This window comes from Lissotriton helveticus, chromosome 2_2, assembly GCF_964261635.1.
Source record: "Lissotriton helveticus chromosome 2_2, aLisHel1.1, whole genome shotgun sequence".
Classification (NCBI taxonomy): Eukaryota; Metazoa; Chordata; class Amphibia; order Caudata; family Salamandridae; genus Lissotriton; species Lissotriton helveticus.
Genome location: NC_136060.1, coordinates 152,314,624 through 152,335,121, shown reverse-complemented (window position 1 = coordinate 152,335,121; position 20,498 = coordinate 152,314,624).

Below are 20,498 nucleotides of genomic sequence, written 5' to 3'. Positions count from 1 at the left end.
AATGCAAGTTATTGTGGTATATGGAACTCATACCATAATCTCTCAGGAAAGCAGAAACTGATCCTTTTGGGACCGCCTAAAAAGGCCTAGGGGGTGAGGAGTACTCTACTTTGCCCCCTTTTCACGTTCCGAACTATTTTATTTTACTCTCTTCTGTAATTACACAAAATACCAGCGATAAGATGCATCGGAGACACACAGTGAGAGAAAGGAGGCCGGAGATGAAGAAGACATGTCAAATACACATTGGAGATAATATAGTGGCAGAAGGGAAGTAAATATGAGTAAACTTACCATGTAACATAAAAATGTTGCACTCTATACTATAAGTCTCATTTTATACTACAATCACTTCGCTACAACCTCATAAATTAAAAATAAAAATAAATAATGTCTCAAACAATTTTTGATTTCTAAATATAAATTTATTCTTCAGAATTTTCTAAATTTGAAACAACTAGTAACATGTCCTCATCAGTAATTTCCTCTTCAATCATCTCATCTGGAATCTCCTCATTAAAAGTCTGCAATGATGATTCTTGTAACTCTATGGTCTCCAAACACTCGATAAATTCGCCATCAAGAGATTGATCAAAAAAATCATTCAAGTCATCTCCTCCTTCTGACAATATTTCATTATTGGTGCTGTCCATTTCAATCAATGTAGTGGAATCATTCAAGTCATCTCCTCGTGACAATATTTCATTATTGGTGCTCTCAATTTCAATCAATGTAGTGGAATCATTCAAGTCATCTCCTCCTTGTGACAATATTTCATTATTGGTGCTGTCCATTTCAATCAATCTAATGGAATCATACAAGCCATCTCCTCCTTGTGACAATATTTCATTATTGGTGCTCTCAATTTCAATCAATGTAGTGGAATCATTCAAGTCATCTCCTTGTGACAATATTTCATTCTTGGTGCTGTCCATTTCAATCAATCTAATGGAATCATACAAGTCATGTCCTCCTTGTGACAATATTTCATTATTGGTGCTCTCAATTTCAATCAATGTAGTGGACAATTCAAAAGAAATTGCCACGGTCTCTTCATTGTGAGCCATTTTATTTTGAAATTGCTTGCTGTAAATTGCAGAAAAAAATAATCACTTTCATTTATCGTTTTTAGTAATACATAATATAAAACTAACTTCATCAAGTATTTAGTATAACAGAAGGACTGCAAATAAATAACAGAAAACATTTTTCAAATTATCTTCAAGTGTACAACATAGTTCCCCTTACAAATTAACAACTCACCTTTTTAAAAGTAGCAGAAGTGTTAGTACTGTGTAAATCAAACACCAGAAATTCACCACCAAAAATTCCTCACAAATGTACCTCAGACAGTAGTATCACAAAATGGCTGTGGTGTATCACAAAATGGCTGTGGTTTCCTCTCATTTGACATATATACATAACCAATTAACTTTCATCACACACAAATACAAAACCAAAGTAACATTTTAATTGGTTCTAAATTTCAACACTTTCAAATGTGTTTTCCCCATGCAATTTTCCATAGGACATTTACATACGTCTACAGCCTGAATGGCTGAACGGAATTACACCAAACTTGGCAAAATGGTACATCAAACCTAAGAGGTCAGGAAGGATCTACTATGCCCCCTTATGGTCATTTCCCCCTTCGCTTTGGCCTCCTCTTGTCTCTCAATCCTACCGAGGGACAAGATGGCGGCCGCTACGGACTGTTTGGAATGTTGACAGACGCCGGAGAACCAATCAGCTTCGCAAAGCTCCGTAACGCGAAAAGTACGCGAAGCGGAGCGCTGTTACAGATATATATCTTTTTTTCAACGTTAATTTCTCAAAATCCACTGGAGCACATATATTGAGACCTAGCAAAGGCACATCGGGCTACCAGTCCCTAATATTTTGCCAAGTTTCGTGCAAATCCATTCAGCCGTTCGATTATTATTATTTTGTTGTTTTTTTGCCCCGCGGGGCCCTTTTAAAACCTCCACATCAAACCTAGGGGGTCAGCGAGGATCTACTATGCCCCCTTATAGTTATTTCCCCCTTTGTTTTGACCTCCTCTTGTCTCTCGATCCTACCGAGAGACAAGATGGCGGCCGCTACGGACTGTTTGGAATGTTGACAGACGCCGGAGAACCAATCAGCTTCGCTTCACAAAGCTCCGTTGCGCGAAAAGTCCGCGAACCAGAGCGCTAACCGGTCCGCTGTTACAGATATATATCTTTTTTTAAACGTTAATTTCTCAAAATCCACCGGAGCACATATATTGAGACCTACAAAAGGCACATCGGGCTACCAGTCCCTACAATTTTGCCAAGTTTCGTGCAAATCCATTCAGCCGTTCGGGCTAAAAGTGAGGCCAACCGCCCTATGGAAAACTCAATGTTAAAAACACGTTTTGGGACCCCCCTTTTTTCTCGGACCCCACTGGACGAACCCCCCCCAAATTTTCAAGGGCTGCTCAGAAACAAAATGTGCCATTTTCCTGAAAATTTCAGCCGATTCCGTCCACAAACGCCAAAGTTATTAGACATAGAATTTTCAAAAAACCCATAGAGAAAAAATCCTAACTATATATACCTACTGGCGACCGCCAGTAGGTAATATATATATATATATATATATATATATATATATATATATAAGCACACCTACTGTAGATATTCTGTCTTATTTCTGTTTCTCAAGTCTCTGTGAATTACTTCAATGTTCCATAAACTGCCAAGAATGACTATCTTGCATAATACACTGTGTTTCTATGACTCGGGTATGTATATAGTCTCTGAGAAGATGAGTAACTGACTCACGTGATAACTGAAATGTCTCTTGTGATAGACTAACGGAATGTTCAGGTAAGTCTAGGAAATATATTTACAAATGTGTGAAGCACTGTACTCTAAGCTCTCGTGCAAGGACTCTGCAGCTCCTTGGGTTCTTCTTCAAATTCTCTTGAGTCTTTAAATAGTCAAAAACAGACTTACCGCAGCCACGAAAACAGCCTGACTGCCATGGGAAGTTCCGCAATACTCACAGAAGTAGAAATGAAACTTCCCAAACGTCCGCTCAGGAAAAGCAACCGTTCCTCAAAATACTTCAGTTGAAGTGCGCACTTTGCCGCACGTGGGAAACCGAGCACAGCTGCGCTTGCCGAAGAACCTCAAAACACTAGACCGGCAAATCAGTAATTAATGCCAGCGGCCATCTTGGAATTCCGCCACCAGGATATCATTTAGCTAGTAATCAAAAGGGACGACCATCTGTTAGGCAGGAACCTACAAGGTCTGAAATGGATGCTCAGGTGAACTTTACAAACTACAGGGAGGTACTTGAGACTTATTGATGGCTTTCTTTGACCAGTCCTGACAGTACCCCCCACCAAAACTCCACCTGCAACCTCTTTGGGCTTATTAGGGTGTCTCTTGTGGAATACTTTAATCAATCTGGGTGCCTGCAAATTAGTCTTTGGTTCCCAAGTTCTTTCTTCTGGACTGTAACCCTTGCAATCCACCAGATAAAACAAATATCCCTTCCTAATCATTGAGTCTACACTCCTCTTAACTTCGAATTCGTCTTCAGACTGAACTTGAATGGGCTTGGAAGGACCCTTCTTTCTCAGATTGGGTGGGCTCTTCCTTAATAAGGAAACATGAAACACTGAGTGGATCCTTAACCTTTGGGGAAGTCGAATATTAACACTAACTAGATTCACCATCTTTTCAACTTGAAAGGGACCAATGAATCTAGGCTGAAACTTGAGATTCCCCTTTAAAAGCAGATTTTGTGTAGAAATCCAAACCTCCTCCCCAGATTCATAAATTGGGCTAGAACGTCTCTTCTTGTCGGCTTGTTTCTTGTAAGACAGCTTGGCCTTAATAAGGTTGTCTGTAGCTTGCTGATAAGCTTCATGTAGATTTTGAACTACCTTTTCTACAGCTGGAACATAACTCTCCTGTTTCCCTACAATGGTGTTTGGATGTCTACCTGAGTTTAAATAGAAAGGAGTGTAACCAGTGGAAAAATGCTCTGCGTTATTATAGGCTAACTCCGCCACCCAAATTATATCAGGCCAATCACCCACATGATCCATCAGGAACAAACGCAAGTATTGCTCCAGTTCCTGATTAACTCTTTCTGTTTGGCCATCAGTCTCTGGATGGAAACTGGAAGAAAAACGAGAGTCAATATCCAACCTTTTATGAAAGACCTCCACAAATGAGAGATAAATTGAGGACCCTGATCAGAAATCACTGCCTTTGGAATGCCATGTGTCCTGACTACATGTTGCTTGAAAAGGGACGATAATTGGGTAGCATTTGGAATCGACTTTAAGGGAATGAAATGACTCACCTTGGTGAAATGGTCCACTACCACCCAAATGATGGAAAAACCTTGACTGGAAGGGAGTTCCACAATGAAATCCATGGAAACAGTATGCCATGGATAGGGAGCTGGAGGCAATGGAAGCAATAAACCTTGTGGAGCCATTCTCACTGATTTTCCCTTAATACATTGTTCACAAGAGGCAACATGTTGTCCCACCTGAGTTTCCATGGTCGGCCACCAAAATTCACGTTGTACCAATTCCAGCGTCTTCTTTACTCCTTTGTAGCCAGCCAGTAAATCATCATGGAAATGTCAAAGAATCATGGTTTGGAGTTTGTCATTTGGAATACAAATCTTTCCTTTGAAATATAGTCTTCCATTCTTAACCTCTCGGTTTTCATCTTGTCTGACCCAGTCGTCCAGATCTAAATGAGCCAGAACCTGATCCAACTGGTTTTCAAATTCCGGAAACAGGATTACACAAATGATCTTTTCCTTTGGAATTATCAGTTCCTTCTCCAAAATCGGGGAATCTTCTCCAACATCTAAACGTGACAAAGCATCAGCTTTACCATTGGTGGAACCAGGCTTATAAATTAACACGAAATTATAATCTGCAAAAAATAAAGACCACTCCAGCTGCCTGGGAGTCAAGGTTTGAGAAGATTTATAAAACTGTAGATTCCGATGATCTGTGTAAACAGTAACTTCATCTCGAGCACCCAACAAATAATGCCTCCATTCCTGAAAAGCATATTTGACTGCCAATAAATCCTTATCAGCAATGGTATAATTCAACTCAGCTGGAGTCAGTTTACGGGACTGATAATCAACTGGGTGAAGCTGACAGGTAGTCCTCCAATTGCCAAATTGGAAGCATCAGCTTCTACAAAGAAAAGCTCTTCTGGGTTGGGATGCAGAAGCACTGGGGCTGAAGTAAAGACTCTCTTTAAATCACAAAATGCCCATTCAGTTTCAGCTGCCCACTCAAACTTAGCTCCTTTTTTCAACAGACGAGTTAGCGGAGAAACTTTCTCCGAAAAGGTTTCAATGAAACATCTGTAAAAGTTTGCAAAACCAATGAAGCTCTGTACATGTTTCACATTTTGCGGAGAAGGCCACTCCTTGATTGTCTTCACTTTAGCTTCATCCATTGAAACTCCGTCTGGTGAAAGAACAAAGCCCAAAAATTCCACCTGACTGGACTTAAACACACACTTCTCCAGCTTCACAAAGAGTTGATGTTCTAATAACTTATTCAAGATTGCTCGAACATGCTGAATATGCTACATCATGTTTTCTGAAAATATGAGAATGTCATCAATGTAGACAACTGCAAAACGGTCCAAAAACTCTCTCAGGACATCATTTACAAAATGCTGAAAGGCAGCAGGAGCGTTACACAATCCAAAGGGCATGACCTGATACTCAAATAAACCCAACCAAGTTCAGAATGCGGTCTTCCATTCATCGCCTTTAGCCATGCGAACTAGGTGGTAAGCCCCCCTTAAATCCAGCTTAGTATAGACTTGTGCTCAACCAGGTCCCAGCAAGAAAACTCTCTAGAAGATTCTTTAGTGGTCAACTTATCAGAGACTAGGTTAACCACTGACCAGATGACTGTCCTGAACAAAGGATTAGGATTTGTACCCACCCCCCCTTTGGATTGCTTTCGACTTAAGTGTGAGATCAATGAATTCTGTCGGACCTTAAAACTAAAAGCCTTTTTCAATGAATCTACACCTCCATATAATGAAGGAGACACTAATTTGAGGAGGAAATCTAAATTTTGTCCCCCTATGGCCACAGTACCCATCGAGATACAAACATTTGAGCAGGCAGTTATGAAAGGAATTGACAACTTGGGTTCCAAAAAGACCTACCAAAATCTAACCAAAAAGGGACGCCTAGCATTGAATGAGCTCAAGAACAACGAGCAAATTGTCATAAAACCAGCGGATAAGGGGGGTGGAGTGGTGATCCTGTCAAAGGATGGATACGATCAACAATGCTTGTCTCTCCTGTCTGATGAAAATTTTTACAAAAAAATTGATGAAGACCCCACTGACAGACTGACGAACACCATAGCAATAATGGTACATGAAGCCGAAATAAGTGGTTGGATCTCAAAAAAAGAAGCCGAGTTTTTGACACCGAAGAGCCCCAGAACACCATTTTTTTACTCACTCCCTAAAACTCACAAAAACAGACTGCCACCACCAGGACGCCCGATCGTCTCGGGCATAGGGTCACTGTTGGAGCCCCTATCAAAATTCGCAGATGAATATCTAAAAAAGCTGGTTCAGAAAACTCCAACTTACTTAAAAGACACCAGGGACCTCTTGATCCAAATTGCAGATTTAGAGTTTAATCCCAACACAATGCTGTTGGTAGGGCTTGATGTTGAAGCCTTGTATACAAGCTTACCTCAAGAAGACACCCTGCAAATGTTAGAAGATCTACTTTTTAACCAAGAATGGCTTCATAAAACTCCTCGTCACTTCATTTTGGAGTGTTGTCGCTTGGTGTTAAAAGAAAACTATTTTGAGTACAATGGACAACTGTTCCTTCAAATTCATGGTACCTCCATGGGCAGTGCCTGTGCTCCTACGGTGGCAGGGCTCTACGTGAGCCAACTGGAACAAGATTCGGTGTTGAACATGACCAATCCGTACATTTCCAGTATCATATACTGGAAACGTTATATAGATGATGTGCTACTGATTTGGGACACAAAAGAGGACCTTCTAGAATTCATGAATTGGCTAAACACAAGAGATCGATGGCTCAAGTTCACTTTTGCTGCCAGCAACAAAAGTATAGACTTCCTGGATCTAACCATTTTCCATGAAAAAGGAAAATTGGAGACTAGAACTTTTACAAAGCCAACGGCAAAGAACAGCTTGCTCTCCTATTGCAGTTACCACCCTCGACCCTTGAGGGACAACCTCCCATTCAGTCAATTCCTCCGCCACAAAAGGAACTGTAGCAAGAACAGCGATTACGCAATACAGGCACAGGAACTGAGTCTGAAACTACAAAAGAGAGACTACACCACCGCTGTGATCAAGAAATGTATGAAAAGGGCCAAAAATCAGCCCCGCGATTGCCTCTTGCAAATCAATGTAAAGGAACCTATAAAAGATCTGGTAACGTGCGTAACCACTTACTGTCCGGCTACTAATGATGTACAAAAGCTTATCAGAAAAAATTGGCAAATAATTACATCTGGACAACTGAACTGGCCTAAACCCAGATTTGCCAATAAAAGAACAAAAAACATCAGAGACGTCCTGGTCCACACAAGACCACAGAAGAAACAGACTATTCCTATGATCAGAGACATGAGAATGGAACCGATAGTAGGACACTATCCATGTGGCACTTGTGGAGTATGCAAATTAACAAAACCCACAAAGACCTTACAACTGACATCTACCCTGAAATGGACCCAAAGGCAACACACCAATTGCAACTCAACACACGTAATTTACATGGTCACTTGCCCCTGTGAACGTCAATATATAGGCATGACCTGTAGAAAAATCAAGTTGAGAATTGGGGAACACAGGAGTAATGTCAGGACAAAGAAAAACAACACCAAGCTCTGTACACATTTTGTGGAAGCAGGTCACTCTTGCGAGGACCTACGCTGGACTGTAATTGAGATGCTAAAGAACAAGAATGATAACGCCGAGCAAGTTCTGTTTGAAAAGGAGCAAAGGTGGGTGGACCGACTTGGCACTAATGTACGGGGAATGAATGACAATGTTCCTTGGAACCAGTTTAATTAAGTGGCACCCTTTGAGAATAACATCGAATACTATACATTAACTAATCAGATGAATAGTGTTACCCATCATATCGGTATCTGCACTCGTTTTTTAACGAAATCTGGGGGTAATGAATGACGACATCTTGGCATCCCAAAAGGGGTATCTGTAACCATTAACACTATTTACCAATATTCCATCTGATTATCATACTGACAATGTGACCACAATGTGTAATTCATTATGTGATAAGACTGGGTGGCAGCCATCTTGCAGTATGTGTTTAGCCGAATTCTCTTAGTCCCTTTTCAGTGTTAGGGACACTAGCTTTAAGCCCGGATGTTGAGCCCCGCCCGTAACCAGGAGCGGAGTCAGCACAAGGACTGAAAGCCGGTCCATGCGGGTAAGATCTTCTACAAACACGTCGTAAAACCGGTAAGAACTCCAAGCAACCTTCACCTAATTGTGTGTATATTTTATAGCAATGACCGTGTACTGCGACTCTGCATACCTGCTGATGCTGACAAACTAAACCTATTAAGGTACTTTTTACGTAGCACTGCTGGGTTGTGTGTTTGTGTGTTAACGTATTTGCATTAGCGCGCACGTCAAAATCAGCGTACCGGTGCTAAGTCTCTCATTCTATTTACGAATAACGTTGGTAAACTAAACCTCAATATACAAACGGTGCCTCCTCATTTGCCCTAAAGCTTCCGCGCGTATAAACAGCAATGCGCCGGGGCTCAAATGTTTTTACTTTTAGAAATAAAAGCGATGAGACAACGCTTTAGCTACACATTACCCAATTGCTTCCGCGCATATCTACAGCAATGCGCAGGGGCTTTCAAGGTTTACTTTTTGAAATAAAAGCTATGAGACAATGTTTTAGCGACTAGTGCTATACATTACCGACTTTTGAACCTTAAAAGTGACACTCCAATTGCTCCTTGCTTAAACCTAACCTCCTTCCCTTCCTATCCTGCGCAATTGTATGTATTCTGAATTAGATACATATTATTCTTTTACACTAGTAATTCTAGTTTGTGCTTTTTACCTAACAGTATAATGCCTAATCACCTACACTGTATACTCTCAATGTGGTATTTTGTGTCCCCCCATTATAGGTAAAATTTCAGCTCAATAAGCTAAATAGGACCCAACACTAGTTGTGTGAGTACCTTTATGTGTTGTTTGTTTGTTTATTGTCCTGACGAAAGCTCGCTAGACCCGGCTGGGCCACAAGAGCTGAAACATGTCGACACCTCCATATACTGATTGATATATGGTAATCAAGTAACTCGAATAAACCTTATATATCACTAACTTTTAACACAGTGTCAACCTATTTTTCATTAAAAACTTTTAAGGTGACACACTGTTTTTAGTGTAAAATTCCCCCTTTTCCTTTTGTTTTCTGGACACTTCTACCTGAACCAGAGGTAGCCTCGGGTGAGGCAGGCATACCGCACGTTATTTGACAACCCTATGACTATGCCAAGATCCCTGGCGGGGCGGAAAAAAGATATACCGCAACGATCTAGACCAGGTGTTCTATGAGGGTTGTCAATACTTGACCGACGGTTAAGTAGATACCAGTGTCCATTCCCTTTTTGATTAACCTAGCATTGAACCAGGGGAACCGAATGGACTGTGAATCCTCTTTCCTCCTCTTTTGATATAAGTTGTGCTCCTTTGACCTGATCTAACATTTCAGAAATAATGGCAACGGATATCTTTTCTCTTGGTGACAGAATTTAAGGCTCAGTAGTCAATACGTATCCTCAGACTTCTGTCCTTCTAGGAATAAAAAAAGTGGAGAAGAAACAGGCGACTAGGAAGGGCGGATAAAACCATTAGCTAGGTACTGGTCAAGATACTCCTTGAGGTGTTGATTTTCTATTTCCAAAAGAGCTTAAATGCGGCTGCAGGGCAAAGAAGCTCCAGGTTCCAAATCTATCTTGCAATCATAATCACGATGCGGGGGCAATTTATTGGCCTCTTTTTCATCGAATACAGCCGCCAAATTCAAGTATTCACTTGTAATCTCCTGAGTTTCCGTTATACAGATCGATTTGGCTTGACTAGCCAAGAGCCTGGTTGGTGACGCAGGAGGAAATTCCAAACTCCAATCGTGACAATGACTCTTGCAATAAGTAGAATCCATTTCAATCGTTCTCTTGGCCCAATCAATCTTGGGGTTATGTTCTGTAAGCCATGATAGGCCCAAAACGAGCTGAAATAGAGGTGAGTCAATGAGACTAAATCTTAAAAGGCTCACATGACTACCTGGCCTGGTCAACCAAATCTCCTCCGTATCGTGTGCATAGGACACGAAGACAGGTTGGTACCGTCTACTGCACAAACAGATTCTGTCTTCTCCTTCTTGACAAATTGGATTTCCAATGATTTAGCAAATCCAATGTCACAAAAATTGCCATTTGCTCGGGAGTCAATCATTACTGATATACCATCCAACAGAATTCCACTAAACTTAATGGAGCCTGAGACAATTAAATGAGGAGCAGACGATTGCAATGTATTAGCTACTTGCTGAGAATCTGGAGTTGACTTTTCATTAGCTCCCACCAGAGCAACTCCTCTTACTGGTGAAGCCTGTCTTTTAACCAAGCATTATTCTTAGGTTTCTTGGGGCATTCCTTCACAAAATGCCCCAAATCTCCGCAATACATGCATAGCTTGTCAATTTGTCTCTTCTCTCTTTCCTCCTTTGTCAGAGGACCACGCACCAAACCTATCTGCATGGGTTCCTCTTCAGCAGAAGTTTCCTTAATCGTAGAGTTGTCGGACCTAATTCGATCAAAGCGGGGAGGGAAATATTTCACATCCTTCTTGCGTTCACTCCTTCTCTCACTTTGGCGCTGATCAATTTGCAGAACTAAATCTATGAATTCGGAGACATCCGTAGGTTGCTTAGGAATCTGTGCCAACCCATCCTTTAGCTCATCTTTGAGCCCTCGATAAAAGATGGAGGCTCTTTTGGCTTCTGGCCAACTGGTTTCAACAATCAATTTATTAAATTGCACCAGATATGTGACCAAATGTCTATTTCCCTGCTTTAAATCCAACAGTTAATTATCTGTCGTTTGCGATACAGACCTTCTGTCGGAAATTCTCAAAAGTTCTCTTTTAAACTCTTCAAAATCATAATGAATCTGTATGATTCTGAAGAGTTTAAAAGATAATTTTTGAGAATTTGTTATTTATTAATGGCATCGACCATGCTGCTGTAGCTCCGCTCAGGTAGGACAGACAAAATGTAACGAGCACTGAGGGAAGAAAATCTGGGCCTTATGAGGATCCCTACTAAACTTTTCCGGGGCTGCTGGTGGAATGGTTGGAGATATGGCATGAATAACCTGAGTTGTTAATTCTGTAGCTGAGGGGGCAGGAGCCAATGACTGAGACTTGTTTTCTTTAGATCCTGAAACTGAACTAGCACATACATCTTCTCACCTTTTTGTAAAAACTGGGTTTCTTGACTGGACTTTCTTACCTCCTCTCTGAGCGATTTATTCTATGACATAGCATCACTTAGTAGCTTCTGTAATTCATCAAGCACTGTCGCTAAGGTCTTTATATCTATTCCCTCAGCCATCCTGCTCAGGTGGAAGAATTTTGGAAAGGGCACTTCAATCTGTCAAGTGCCTGTCCCAGAACTCTGAGCTTTCGCAGGAGCCGATGATTAATTCCACGATTCCCATACTCCACTACCAAGTGCATATAGCATCCAGGCAGCAACGAGGGGGAAAGGGGATTGTGAAGAAAAGAGAAAACGCCACGCCTTCCTTCAGCTGGACTGGACTGCAACAATTCTGATGCGTTCTTCCTGTGAAAAGAACAACTTTAGCAACATAAGCTAGACCCGTCTTAGTCTATAACATTACCCACTACCTTTGATTACCTGTCTTAGCTTGGTGGCTATCTCTTCTCTTGCAGGTGTTTTATCAAGTTGCTGCTACACTGTGTTCCTCCTTATTATGTAGATACTAGTGAAAAGATTTAACAATAAGATTAGATTATTATGTCGTTCTCTCGATGTTAATCTCTTTCTAATCTTGTCATAACTCAATTACCTGTAGAAACGTTTGAGTAAAGTTGTCTAACTTTCCTTTACCAATTGAAGACTTCAGAGACCACCACCTTGAAGAAGCTCTTGGGAATACAGGCCAACAAATGGTACTCCGTCAATGTTGGTAAGTATTTATATATATATATATATATATATATTGAAAACCAGTCCAAACTCTCAATTAAGAAAGGCGCTGACTCCATGAATCATAATCCAAACAAAATGTATTCTCTCAGTTGATGCTTAATATATATATATATATATATATTACCTACTGGCGGTTATAGTTAGGACCTAGGGCCAGATGTAGGTAGGGTTTTACCGGTCGGTAACGGCCGAATTCGGCCGTTACCGACCGGTAAAAGGAATTTGAGATGTAGGGGGCAGAACCGGTAAATTTACCGTTCGGTAAATTTACCGATCGGTAATTTTACCGAATCTGTAAATATACCGGTCGGTAAATTTACCGACCGGTATATTTACAGAATCTGTAAAATCGATATGTAGGTGGGACTCTTATGAGTCCCACAAGGCCTAAGAAATCGGTATTTTACCATCAAATTCAATTTGATGGTGAAATACCGATTCAGGTGTGCATGCACATGTGTGCATGCACACCTGTGCCATATGACAGGCAGACCTGCCCTTAGGGCAGGTCTGCCTGCCATATGGCCCCGAACCTTTTTTGGGGGTGCTAGAGGGTGTCAAAGTGACACCCCCTGCACCCTTGCCAAAAATCGGTATTTACCGATCGGTAAATACCGACCGGTAATGCCCCATTCATTCCTATGGGCTTCAAAGCCCATAGGAATGAATGGAGCATTACCGGTCGGTATTTACCGAATCGGTAAATACCGACTTTTAAAGAATCGGTAAATCCACATCTGGATTTACCTACATCTCGGTACTTCATATTTACCGACTCTTAAATACCGAATCGGTAAAATTCGGTATTTAAGAGTCGGTAAATATGATTTACCAACATCTGGCCCCAAGGGCCAGATGTAGGTAGGGTTTTACCGGTCGGTAACGGCCAAATTCGGGCGTTACCGACCGGTAAAAGGAATTTGAGATGTAGGGGGCAGAATCGGTAAATTTACCGTTCGGTAAATTTACCGATCGGTAATTTTACCGAATCTGTAAATATACCGGTCGGTAAATTTACCGACCGGTATATTTACAGAATCTGTAAAATCGATATGTAGGTGGGACTCTTATGAGTCCCACAAGGCCTAAGAAATCGGTATTTTACCATCAAATTCAATTTGATGGTGAAATACCGATTCAGGTGTGCATGCACATGTGTGCATGCACACCTGTGCCATATGACAGGCAGACCTGCCCTTAGGGCAGGTATGCCTGCCATATGGCCCCCGAACCTTTTTTGGGGGTGCTAGAGGGTGTCAAAGTGACACCCCCTGCACCCTTGCCAAAAATCGGTATTTACCGATCGGTAAATACCGACCGGTAATGCCCCATTCATCCCTATGGGCTTCAAAGCCCATAGGAATGAATGGAGCATTACCGGTCGGTATTTACCGAATCGGTAAATACCGACTTTTAAAGAATCGGTAAATCCACATCTGGATTTACCTACATCTCGGTACTTCATATTTACCGACTCTTAAATACCGAATCGGTAAAATTCGGTATTTAAGAGTCGGTAAATATGATTTACCTACATCTGGCCCCTAGTTTCCATAGGAAATCCGCAACATTCTATTGGGAATAACTTTGGCGCCCGTTGATGAATCTTTGGGAATTTCTCAAAGAAGATGGCCCCCTCTGCTCCACTCCTTCCCTGAAAGTTTTAGGGGGATTCGTCAAGTGGGGCCTGAGAAAAAAGGGGGGTCCAAAAACATGTTTTCCCCATGTTATTTTCCATAGGACGATTAGACACAGCTACAGCCCGAACGGCTGAACGGAATTACAAGAAATTTGGCAAAATGGTAGAGTCTGATTCGCAGATCACGCTTTTGCTCAAATGGTGTAAATCCCTCCAGTAGTTCCTGAGAAAATAACAAGAACAAAAATATATATATCTATAAGCGCGCACCGTACGCGCGCCGTACGCGTACCGTACGCGTACCGCACGCGTACGGTGCGCGTACCTTCTCGTGCACGAGCTGCATGCTGATTGGCTGTCAACTGTCTGTCAACACTCCTAACCAGAAATTGTTGGCAGCCATCTTGTGCCTCAGTAGACTGAGGCACAAGAAAGCAGAAAAACAAGCGTTTAGAACTAGGCCTGCTCAGGGGGTCCCACCAATTTTGTAATTTTTTTTTTTAATCGCGGTGTGCGCATACCGTACGCGTACCGTACGCGTACAATGCGCATACCCCCGCGATTTCTCAAAAAAAAAAATTGGGGGCCTTGGGGGTCCTTGTGGGGCCCCCTGAGCAGGCCTAGGGGGTCAGGGTGCTTCTACCCTGCCCCCTTTTTGAGCACGAGCTGCATGCTCATTGGCTTTCAGCACTCCAAACCAGGAAGTGTTGGCAGCCATCTTGTGCTCGGTAGACCAAGGCACAAGAAAGCAGAAAAACAAACATGTAGAACGCAAAAAGGGGCAGGGTAGAAACACCCAGACCCCTTAGGCCTGCTCAGGTGGTCCCACACGGACCCCCAAGGCCCCAAAAATGTATTAAAAAAACCCGGTCTGCTTTTTTTCAAATTACCCCCCGGGGGGACCACATCCCGGGGGCATAGTGATAAAGAAGTGTGGGGGGGCCCCAACCCCCACCACACTGCCCCGGGGAACGCCACCTCCCGGGGCAAAGCAACGCAGCCCCCTGGCGCATACTGGAGGTTCCAAGGGGAATAGGTTCCCCCTCTACAAACGCGCCAGGGGGTTGCGTTGCAGAGAGGTAAAAAAGGGGCGTGGCCTCATTACACCTCTCTGCAATGCAGTACCCTGGCGCATACTGGAGGTTCCTGGTGGGCTAGTTGGCCCCCATGGACCCCCAGTAAGCAAGGGGAATTAGTTCCCCCTCTGCAAACGCGCCCGGGGGTTGCGTTGCAGAGAGGTGTAAAAAGGGGCGTGGCCTCATTACACCTCTCTGCAATGCAGTCCCCTCACGCATACTGGAGATTCCTGGTGGGCTAGTTGGCCCCCAGGGACCCCAGTATGCAAGGGGAATTAGTTTCCCCTCTGCAAACGTGCCCGGGGGCTGCGTTGCAGAGAGGTTTAAAAAGGGGCGTGACCTCATTACACCTCTCTGCAAAGTAGCCTCCTGGCGCATACTGGAGGTTTCCCGTTGGGCTAGTTGGCCCCCAGGGACCCCCAGTATGTAAAAGGACTTAAAAAATATAACAAATAATACATTTAATAATCATTATTTACAAAACCTTTGAAATTCACTGAAAAAACCATAGGTTTCACACACGTTATAGTTAGGAATTAGCATTTAAAAAACCTTGCAAATTCACTGAAAAAACCATAGGTTTCACACACGTTATAGTTAGGAATTAGCATTTAAAATACCTTGCAAATTCATTGAAAAAACCATAGGTTTCACACATGTTATAGTTAGCTGGGCATTTCACTCATACAAAACCTTTGAAATTCCCCCGTTATAGTTAGTTCAGCTAACTATAACTCGCGCGCCCGCAATGCACTGTTGATGACACCCCGGCTCGCACTCTTCGCTCTTCATCCCTCTCTTTACTCCAAGTCCCCCGCTTCCGCAAATCCAGAACAGGGGGCACCCGTTTTTCGGTTCTTTACTCCCAGTTCTGGAATAGTCTCCCTCTCTCTATTCGCTCTATTCCTACCTATCCTTCTTTTCGTAAAGCCCTAAAAACAATTCTTTTTGCCCAGGCCTTCCCTTGTTAGCCCTCTCGGACGCTCTGTAGAGTCAGGCATCAGTCCTCAGCGCCAGGAAGCCGCTTGGCCACAGTGCGCTTTAGCAAGTCCCTTTTTCATTTCATTTCACATATTACATCACTCATGCTATGGTCAGTGACATCACTCATGACATCACTGATGACATCTCAAATGACATCACTGATGACATCACTGATGACATCATCCTTCAGAAACAGTGGCAGACCTCCTCTCAGCATAATATAACCTTTGATACACACATTCAAAAATAGAAACTAACATTTTCAAAAAAATGGAGATACCAATACCAGTTACAACAACCTATTCAGTAATTCCACCATCTATATACACATCCACTCATTCAATAACAGTTCTATATAGTCACTCATACATGTACTCTCTTAAACAATCACTTATAGGAACACATACTTATTTAAACAGGAACTCTTCCAATCTCTCACTCTCACATATACTCACTTATATACATCAATACTCACATATACTAGATTAAAACATATGTAATTACTCATAAAGATACTATTGAGACAGTCATTCACTCAGTAACACACCCATTCATCCACCCATACAGTCCTGCACACGTGCTGTCTTCAAAACACATACAAACAGTGAGTCAGTCATTCATGCATCTATGCACTAAGTAATACCCCCACCAAACCATACAGACACTCATACTGATACTAAAAAAAAACTAATAACCCATATACACACTCATGTAGCTACTCACCAACCCATCCGGCACTTATACACAAAGTGAGACACTGATACATGTATTTAAATATTTACACATTACTCGTTAATATATGTATTCACTAAGATACACTTAATAAGTCAGTTAACCAATCAATTTTACAAAAAAACCATCCATTTAGACAATTATTTACCCATTTATTCTTCCATCGACCTTTAGATATACATATATAAAAAAAAAATGTTTTCACAAAGACACACATTCACTGGATGATGTCATGAGTGATGTCATCAGTGATGTCATTTGAGATGTCATCAGTGATGTCATGAGTGATGTCACTGACCATGTCATGAGTGATGAAATATGTGACGTCATCAGCAGTGCATTGTGGGCGCGCGAGTTATAGTTAGCTGATCTAACTATAACCGGGGAATTTCAAAGGTTTTGTATGAGTGAAAAGTCCAGCTAACTAGAACATGTGTGAAACCTATGGTTTTTTCAATGAATTTGCAAGGTTTTTTAAATGTTAATTACTAACTATAACGTGTGTGAAACCTATGGTTTTTTCAGTGAATATATATATATATATAAATATATATATATATATACATATATATATATATATTTATATATATATATATTTAAGCACACCTACTTGTAGATATTCTGTCTTATTTCTGTTTCTCAAGTCTCTGTGAATTACTTAAATGTTCCATAAACTGCCAAGAATGACTATACACTGTGTTTCTATGACTCAGGTAAGTATATAGTCTCCGGGAAGATGAGTAACTGACTCACGTGATAACTGAAATGTCTCTTGTGATAGACTCATGGAATATTCAGGTAAGTCTAGGAAAAGAAATATATTTACAAATGTCTGAAGTGCTGTACTCTAAGCTCTGGTGCAAGGACTCTGCAGCTCCTTGGGTTCTTCTTGAAATTCTCTTGAGTCTTTCAATAGTCACAAACACACTTACCGCAGCCGCGTAAACAGCCTGACTTCCATGGGAAGCTCCGCAATACTCACAGAACAGGAAATTAAATTTCCCAAACGTCCGCTCAGGAAAAGCAACCGTTCCTCAAAATACTTCAGTTGAAGTGCGCACTTTGCCACACATGGGAAACTGAACACAGCTGTGCTTGCCGAAAAACCCCAAAGCACTAGACCGGCAAATCAGTATTTAACGCCAGCTGGCATCTTGGAATTCCGCCGCGAGGATATAATTTCACTTTTAAACAATAGCGACAACCTTCTCGTGGGCAGGAACCTACAAGGTCTGAAATGGTTGCTCTGGTGAACTTTACAAACTACAGGAAGGTACTTGAGACTTATTGATGGCTTTCTTTGACCAATCCTGACACCGGGAGAATACTTACCTGTGACGGATGGGAAACCTCCATTTTAAGCTCATATCACATTGACCAGATATATTAGAGATCACCACTACACTGGTGGACTCAGTTCTATGCCCTGAGGAAGCCCCGTTTAGGCGAAACGCGTTGGCTGTACTGTGGCTGTTGTGCTTGATCATCTTGCATCGAGAATATTTCAAGGATGTATTAAAGAGACTGTTTTTTCACTTTATTGAAGGACACTCTTATTTTTAGTGTGTTAAAGCCTTTTGAAAAATAACTGCTTTGTTGCCTCTCCATATGCTTGTTTGTGGACTTAATGTTTATGGTTTTATGATAGGGGACTAAAGAGGCGGGCACCTGTAATTAAGTATTTATTAGGATTTTGTGAATAGCAAGGTGGTGCAACTTTTATTTCCCCTACTGCCAATCCGTTTATTCCACCATATATATCTACCTCATCTTTAGTATTTTTGCAGTGGATGATGCACATTACAAATAGGGATCAGTGAAACACGTGGATTTACACTCAGCGGAATTTTGCAGAGTTACATGAAAAGTCGATGAGACTTCACCTAGTTCTGTGATTGGATGGTAATCAGCATGTGGAGCTGCTCTCGCTGACTGTTTGTGCCGGGAACTTGTTCTGCGCTACAAAATCAGAACAACGAAAACCACATGGCCAACAGAGGGTGCTGCTTCTTTGCTGTCTTTCAAGTAGATTTTCTACTCAAGCGGCAGCTTTCTCACCGAGAACGGCCTTGACTGCCTGCATTGAAGAAAATCTCACTAGTTGCCCTCCAAGCATGCAAAAATCACGGTAGAGGATGCCAATTCTCGCGTGTCAACTTACTGTTGGTGATCCACATGCGGGGAAAAAACTCTGCCATGCGGTGGTTGGCATAATTTGATTGGAACTTTGCATTACATGTGCAATGCAGAGTGTCAAAAACTCAGTGTTCCCTGACGGCAGAGCAGAATTTATAGCTTACCTCTAATTACAAATACATTTTCATACCTTCTTGAAAAATAAATAAAATAATTTCAAAAATACCACATTCACACAGTTAAAATCAATCGTCATTCACTATTAAAGCCTTCTTCACATTTGCTTTAATATTTCCTAGATCATTTACAAATCATTATGACCCTCACTGTTTTCACACATATATAAAAAATAGCAATAAAAAACTGTCAATGTGGTGCTTCCCTGATCAGACTGGTTTATTCCACCTTCGTCCGGAGACATATTGCACATAGATACATGAATCTCAGTATTATTCACTGTTGAAAAAACAAATGAAAATATCACCTTAATATACAGTTATTCCCTAAGTACACTTACAAATATAAACACAAAGATTTTGCTTCATAATCTATACATTTACTCTAGTCTTTATTTAATTTCGGGCAAATTCTTGAGAGCCATTAACGTGCTGATTTTATTGTCACATATATTTTAGAGATCCCATAGATCTTCATTATTTGCTCATAACACTCTAATACTATTCCTTGTATTATTACTCCATCAAACTTTTTCTTACATTTCCTTTTTCTCATTTATATTATTTTATGACAGTGCCTATCCTCTACTGAATATAAGGCACTATTAGTTATATGACTCGCCAATTTTGAGCTCTCAGATAGAGCCTTGAAATGGTTTCTATCCAGTAAGTCTTTCTACTTGGTTAAAACAGAAAAATATAAAAAAGATATTTTACAATTCTTGAATAATTCCATTTACTGTATTTATCGACTCCTTGATAGACACTAATCATGATCTAGGAAGGGTGCCAATTTGCCCCTGCTCTCAAATAAATATAATAGATTCTATTATTGCTCTCTATCCTCCTCTATCTTTACTTAATTCCACTCCCACTCTACTTTATCCTTTACTTTACACATTATAACTGTTTTTCTTACCATTCATCAGTAGAATATTTTAACAATAAAACAGCCTGGGGTCTCGTTCTTTCACGGCTTGCACCCTGTTATGGGAGCATATAATTGGAATACACAACTTAGTGAAACACTCCCAATGATTACTCATGTAGTTGTAATTCTATGAAGTTGTTTCTCACTGACTTCTTCATTGTTGATTCTTAACATAGCCTCTTCAATTTTCCTGCATAACAAATTACACAATAACGGTGTGACATACTTTTATTCATGCTAGGTGAATATCAATTAGCCAGACCCCCAGTAGACCAAAAGGGGCAAAAGTCAAACAAGCAAAAGCTTCACCCAAAATAGCCATTGCTGAGAAAGGGATGGAAAAGACTATGGCAAGGTTTTTGGGTAAGTTGGGTATTATCTTTATAGGTCAGTTTATAGTAAGTGCAATCATTTGAAAGTGACAACATGTTTCTTTTACAATCTTCATAATGGAGTTTGCTCTTCACAATTGCAAACTTGAAAATATGCTG